This window comes from Phoenix dactylifera, unplaced genomic scaffold (genome assembly GCF_009389715.1).
Source record: "Phoenix dactylifera cultivar Barhee BC4 unplaced genomic scaffold, palm_55x_up_171113_PBpolish2nd_filt_p 000648F, whole genome shotgun sequence".
NCBI lineage: Eukaryota > Viridiplantae > Streptophyta > Magnoliopsida > Arecales > Arecaceae > Phoenix > Phoenix dactylifera.
In genome coordinates this window covers 279466-285692 of record NW_024068038.1, presented here as the reverse complement: position 1 = coordinate 285692, position 6227 = coordinate 279466, and the positions used below count along the sequence as shown (strand labels likewise).

The following is a 6227-nucleotide window of genomic DNA, read 5'->3' as shown; positions in this document are numbered from 1 at the left end:
AAGGAGGGAGGAGGAGAGGAGGTTGGAGTCGGAGAGCCGGCACCGGAGAGGAGGAAGACGGGGGGCTAGGGCAGCGCCGGAGAGGAGCAAGACAGAAGCTAGGGCAGCGCCGGAGAGGAGCAAGACGGAAGCTAGGGCAGCGCCGGAGAGGAGAAATAAGGGAGGAATGAGGCTCGATCGATCGGGGTCGGGCGCTGCGTTAGGAGGTGTCCTTGCCTTCGACGACGCGTATAAGTGTCGTCTAAGATCGACGCTTATACGCGTCGTGTTAACCCGACGCTTATAACCGTCGTTGTAGGTCGAGGAGAACAATAACGCGTAAAAGCGTCGTCCTAGGTCCAGTTCCCACGCTTCCCAGCATCGTTTTCAATTGAGCACTATGAAGACGCTTTTAAGCATCGTTAATTTTTTTTAAATTGCCAACGCTCATTAGAAGCGTCGGCAAAATTTGGCGTGGGAGACAATTTTGCCGGCGCTTTTCCCTAGCGTCGGCATTCAAGAGTTGGCTTTGGTTCTTTTTTTTTGTGGTGGTGCATCATGTATCACCACTCAAGCCCAATAGCCTATTCTTAAAGCGCCACAACTACCATTATATCCAGAGGTGCACAAGAGAGTGTACATCTTTCTTAGCTAGGCATATCTATGGAGAGACAAATGAAGTGACAGTTTGGATCGCCTCTTATATAATAGAGCTCTTTGGAGAGTTTTTGTGGACCATAATGTCAGCTATCCCGGCTACACTCCATGATATTTTATTTTCTGATTTTTTTGGATATATTCATGCCAGTAATGTATATTCCATTTGCCTTATCAAAAAAAAAGAGAAGAGCCACAACTACTTCTTATAAGCTCCATGTGAGATTTAAATTATTGTTCAAATTCAAAATATATTATAGCTCTAGTTCAAGAGTCACCCGCTCTCCAAGAGCCGCCTTTCATCGCATTCTTACGGGAGTCCATTATTCAAGAAATCATGTTCAAGCCTATGCTTCGAACCAACACGTCTTGCTCAATCGAGTCCACCTGCTATATCTTACTTAAAATATTTTCTCCTCAGATTTTTTGCACAAGTAATTATACAAATGGTGCTCCAACATTATTTTAGAAGACAATAAATTATTGTCCTGTGACCAGATACAATGGTTAACCCCGTGGTCTTAACAGAATGAAGGCTAAATCATTTTAAAGGTATTGAAGTCAATGGTGCTCCCAGTGTTACTTTCCCTAAAAGTCAGAGCATTGGATTGTGGCCAAACACAACTGTTGACTAAATCATTTTAAACGGTCTATAGTCTCATCCAATTACTAGCTAGGAGTCGTCGGTTTTAGAAAGAGAATTTTGGCCAAGCGTGCTTGATCTATTTAAGATCTGCCATGTACCAAAGATATAGAATACTCCTGGAAATTGGATTGTAAAGGATTTATTTGCCTTTCAGCCAAAGGAAATATCTGTTACCATTCATACTGCTTTATGGCATTTCGTGGTAAAAATTGAAGTGCAACATAGATCAACAAGAATGTACATCTAAAGTGCTAATTATTGTACTCCAAACATAATGATGGATATAACTGATCCAAATGATCTTCACCTAGAAAAAAAAAAAATTCAAATGATTTATTGAGAACACAATTATACCAGACCAATAATTGCAACCTTTATTTAAGACAAATATAACACTGTTTGAGACAAAAATAAAATAGAAAAGAACAGAAAATTAGCAACATTTAAAGAGATAGAGAGAACTCCTTATTTTCTATTTCCAGCTCAAAGATCACAGGGAATCAAAGCTCTAAGCCCTCAGCTAACTTCCCTTTCTCAAACTACTCGAGCTCGAAGGCAGACACCGGGAAGCTATCAGACAGTCCGGTGCCGGTCTTGAAAGTGATCTTCTCCGACGAGGGGCCATCGATGTACACTTCCACAACAGAGAGCCACAGCAACAGCTCCTTCGTCTTCACCCCAGTTATCTTCTTCATCTTGCGCTGCTCCACGAAAGCCGTCACCTCGGTGGCATACGACACCGTCTGCTTGATCTTCTTGAAAGTATGCTCCTTCTCTCTTCTGGACGAGCCACATGAACCCGGCCGCACGGTTGTAGCCAAACTCCTCGATGTCGACGGGGTAACAGACCCTTGGGGAGGCCGAGCTCTTCGAGCAATTCGATGGACTTCTTCTTGCAGATGTCGTCGCCGCGGTAGACCTCGGCGCCTTCACGGTGGCTCTCGACGGTCGGGGATGCCATCTTATTACTAGAAGGGATTGGAAGGGAAGTTTATGGAAGTGTTAGGAGGCCAAGGGTGGTGGTGACGGGGAGAAGAGTGAAGGAGGGAGTATTTATAGACGTGAAGGTGGTGAAGAGGTGGCGGAGTTTGGACGGGTGGGAAGGGAGGCTTTGACACTGGAGGGTGGTTTGGGCTGGGCCGCCCAAAGCGTGGATTGCTGCCATCGCGTGTGGGCCCACAGGATGTGAGACTATTTAATGGATCGGTTAAGCGGCGAAAAAGAAGGGGTCAACACAGGGAGACAAGTCAACAAAGTCGGTATTGCAGCTTCCAGTCGTAGCCCAACAAGGATGAAAGTGGCTCAAATAGAATCGAATAGGATGTGTTTAGTTTCATATAATAACTATGCACTTGCTAGATTTTAGGCAATCATGCACGGTCATGATGATTTTTATTTAATTATCCATAAGCTTTGGAGGTCAAATTACTAGAACACAGAATATGCAATGAAACTGAATATGGATGGAAACAGGTGAAAAGTATGAAGGCAGACATCTAGAAGATGAAATCGTATTGAGACAAAAGTGAACTCAAAGGAAAAAAAGGGTCTTACAACATGTGCAAAACCTTTTTTTCATTTAGGGTGGATTTAGTTCGCGACCGGAATGAAAATTAAAATTAAAATAGTTTGGAATGAAAATCAGAATAGCCATCTCTCTCGATGTATTTGGTTCGTAACCGAAATTATAATTTAAATTGGAATGAAATTTGAAATATTACGGAAGAATAGAGATTGGATTTTGAGAGATCGGAATATTTTCATTCTCTTTATAATCGAAATAGAAATGAGATTTTTTTTAAACCAGATGGCTGAAATGAGAGTCACTTATTTTAATTTTTATTTCAGAGTTCAACTTTTTTCAATCAAATATATTTTATTTTAATAAAATAAAAGGGGATAACTGAGATGAAGGCATCCATGGTAGGATCGGGGTTAAAGAGCCGAGTGTGAGGGACACCTCGTGGAAGCCAACAATTTGGATGGAAGGGTAAGGTGGGGAGGATTCTTTCTGATCTATTCCTTGCAACTTGGGAAATGTCTTGGTATTAACAATGGAGTATTCTCAAAAGAATTTAATTAGACTAACATCCTCTATGGTGACAATTGCAGGGGAGGCAGATGGAGAATTGTACATTAGCATTACCATTTTTTTTTAATAATAGAAAAAGGATATGAGGTCTCATTCTATTATCAAAAAATTTTCATTCATTACTGGTATGCCATGTGGCAGGAGAGTGATTGATACCTTATACTACAAAGCCTTGTGAAGCCGGTCAATTCTCTTGTACCACATTGCATTGCCTTGCTTCAGCAAGACGTTTTGATATAAAGGGTTGGGCCTTACAACATTACACTTCTTAACATGGTTACAACTTTGGTGAACGTGAACAATTTGGCTTCATGTAATATACCAAAAATCAAATAAAATAAAGAATATTTATCAAAAATTTGAAAAGGGTTTTAATATTGATATTGAAGAATAATATAGATTTTTTGAAATATTATCTTTTTTAATCTAAAAACAAGTATTGGAGAGACAAAAATAACAAATGATAGCAAAAAAAAAAAAAAAAAAAAAAATCACCTTTAGCAATGATATCTAGTACCGCTAATTTCTTACACATAAAAAATTCTTAAATTAACTCAACAAAATTAATAGTTATAGATCAATTCATTTTCGAAAATAATTCGGAAAATCATTTCTAAACCAAGAGAAAAATTATGAATAATTAACAAAAATCAATAGTTAAGAGAGATTTGTAATTATGCTTTTGCAGTCTTTGTTTTTTAGGTTGCTAGAAAGCCTCACTTATACATCCAAGGCTACGTGCCCACAGTTAGCTGATGCGATTGACCTTTCCATGGATCATTAGATACCTTCAAACTTCCCATAGCGGACAGCATAATATGAATATCGTGCAACTAAGCCATTGCATCATTCGGATTTTCCTTTATTGATCCGACTAGTAGCAATAATTAAGTCAACCTGCCACCAAACTCTTCTATGCATCTTCTTGAACAAAAGTTCAAGATTTTAAGAACATATGAGTTACCTATAATTTTAGAGCACATAATCTATGCGACAACAAATAATTCATTATCATTGTCGGACATGGCCTAAGCATTGGCAAAATTTGAGTTAATTATGACTTTGTTTCTATTTCTATTTTTTTAATTATGACAAATAGTATCCAGTCATAGCCCCCCTGCTAAAGGATAGGTTGACCATAATGGTCATGGAACATTACATTAACCTTATCAAATTTCCAAAGCAAGCTGAACAAAGTCTTTTCCATGCATTCTAACTCCCTATAGGGGAGAAACAATATTTAACAAGCAATGTGGCAAAAATGATCATCAAACACTTGTAACAAAGTCAAAAAAAACTTCTAGATTCTCCTAAAGAGGTAAAGGTCATATAGGACTGACTCCCAATTGTCTCAAATGTCAAAATGTTAATGCTAGGATAATTATGAAAAGGAACTCAAAGCAGAAGCACTGCTCATGTTTGATGGTGTGCTTGAAGTAAACTGCAGAGTATGATTTCAGGTCGTACCTATTTACCAAGCACGCCGGTCTCCATAAAATGCAAAGCATCCAAAGCGTTCTCTGCGTGGGACGACTTGTTCAAAAACTACATTCTTTTCTTCGCTTGCTAAAGACCCTTCACGGATGCTACCTGACATCACCCTTAGTAGTTGGCTTAGGCTCCGTTTGACAACTTGGAATTGAGGAGAAAGGAATGGAAGGGAAGGAAAAGTTAAAAATTTTGATATTTGGAAGTTTTTTAGTGGAGGGAAAGGGAAAGAAAAGGAGGGAATAGAAGGGAAAATTTTGGTCTCCAATTCTCTCCTTTCTTTTCTCCCATAAGTAGGAGAATTTGGAGAGAAAGGAATTGAAACTTAATAAATTTTTGATAATACCTATTTTACCCTCTACTCATAAGCATACCCCTTTTATAATAAGGGTATTTTAGTAAAAGTGTTAAAAAGGTATGCTTTCTTTTCTTTTCTCGTACCAAGACTCCCAAACAAGTTGAACGAAAAGTACTTTCTCTTTCCTCCTAAAACTCCCAAACAAAAGGAGAGGAAAGTCTATTCTATTCCATTATTTTCTTTTCCCTCCTCATTAAAGTTTTCCTTTCTTTTCTTTTCTCCCCCATAATCCCAGACGGAGGCCTTAGAGTATAACAACTAGATTCTATGACAACTTAAATTCCACAAACCTTTATAAAATTATCTGGAATAATGGCCTAAGTTAGATGCCCCATTTCACTATGCCGAAGGAAGAAATTGGATTTCGATTAATTTCATTGGCTACAATTCTCTCGCTGTGTGAATCATAAGATTTGGATATTTTGATTAAGAAGATAAACATGTGATAATTCTGTATTTATCTATATATATTGCCAACTAATCAAATGCTGAGAAGGAAAACATTTTTAATGCTTAAATATTTATTAAAAAAAATATCGAACTCTCTATGCAGGCACCTTCTCTACTTTTTTTGGGTGGGAAGCACCTTCTAATCTTCAAAAATCCACCCGCATCCTGGATATTCTATTCAGGCTCGAATGATGGATATTGGTTGTTTACTGATTTGAACTTGTAACTGTGAATTATGAATTAATGAAGTAAAACTACATAATACATTGCATGTCATATTGATGCAGTAGATCTTATTTACTTACGATAAGAAATATAGAAAAATTATATAAATGCAACTTTAAAAATGCTGAAGCGATTTTCCATAAACCAGTTCAAATGATTGTGGAGATGGCGCCTGGGGTAACACCTCTAATTTGTTACCCTACAATGTCATTTTATTGGCTCATTAAAATCTACGTACCCATTCCCATCCAAGTAATAGCAACTTGCTCAACTTAACAACTCTCGTGTTAGCCAAACGGTTGGCTTGGCTTATTAGGCTAAATAAATTATCC

The 6227-nt window shown here is 38.2% G+C and overlaps 1 pseudogene; it reads right to left on the bottom strand.

Annotated features, from left to right (window-relative positions):
* Positions 1–1633: 1633 nt before the first annotated feature.
* LOC120106813 lies at positions 1634–2331 on the bottom strand (annotated as a pseudogene).
* Positions 2332–6227: the final 3896 nt, after the last annotated feature.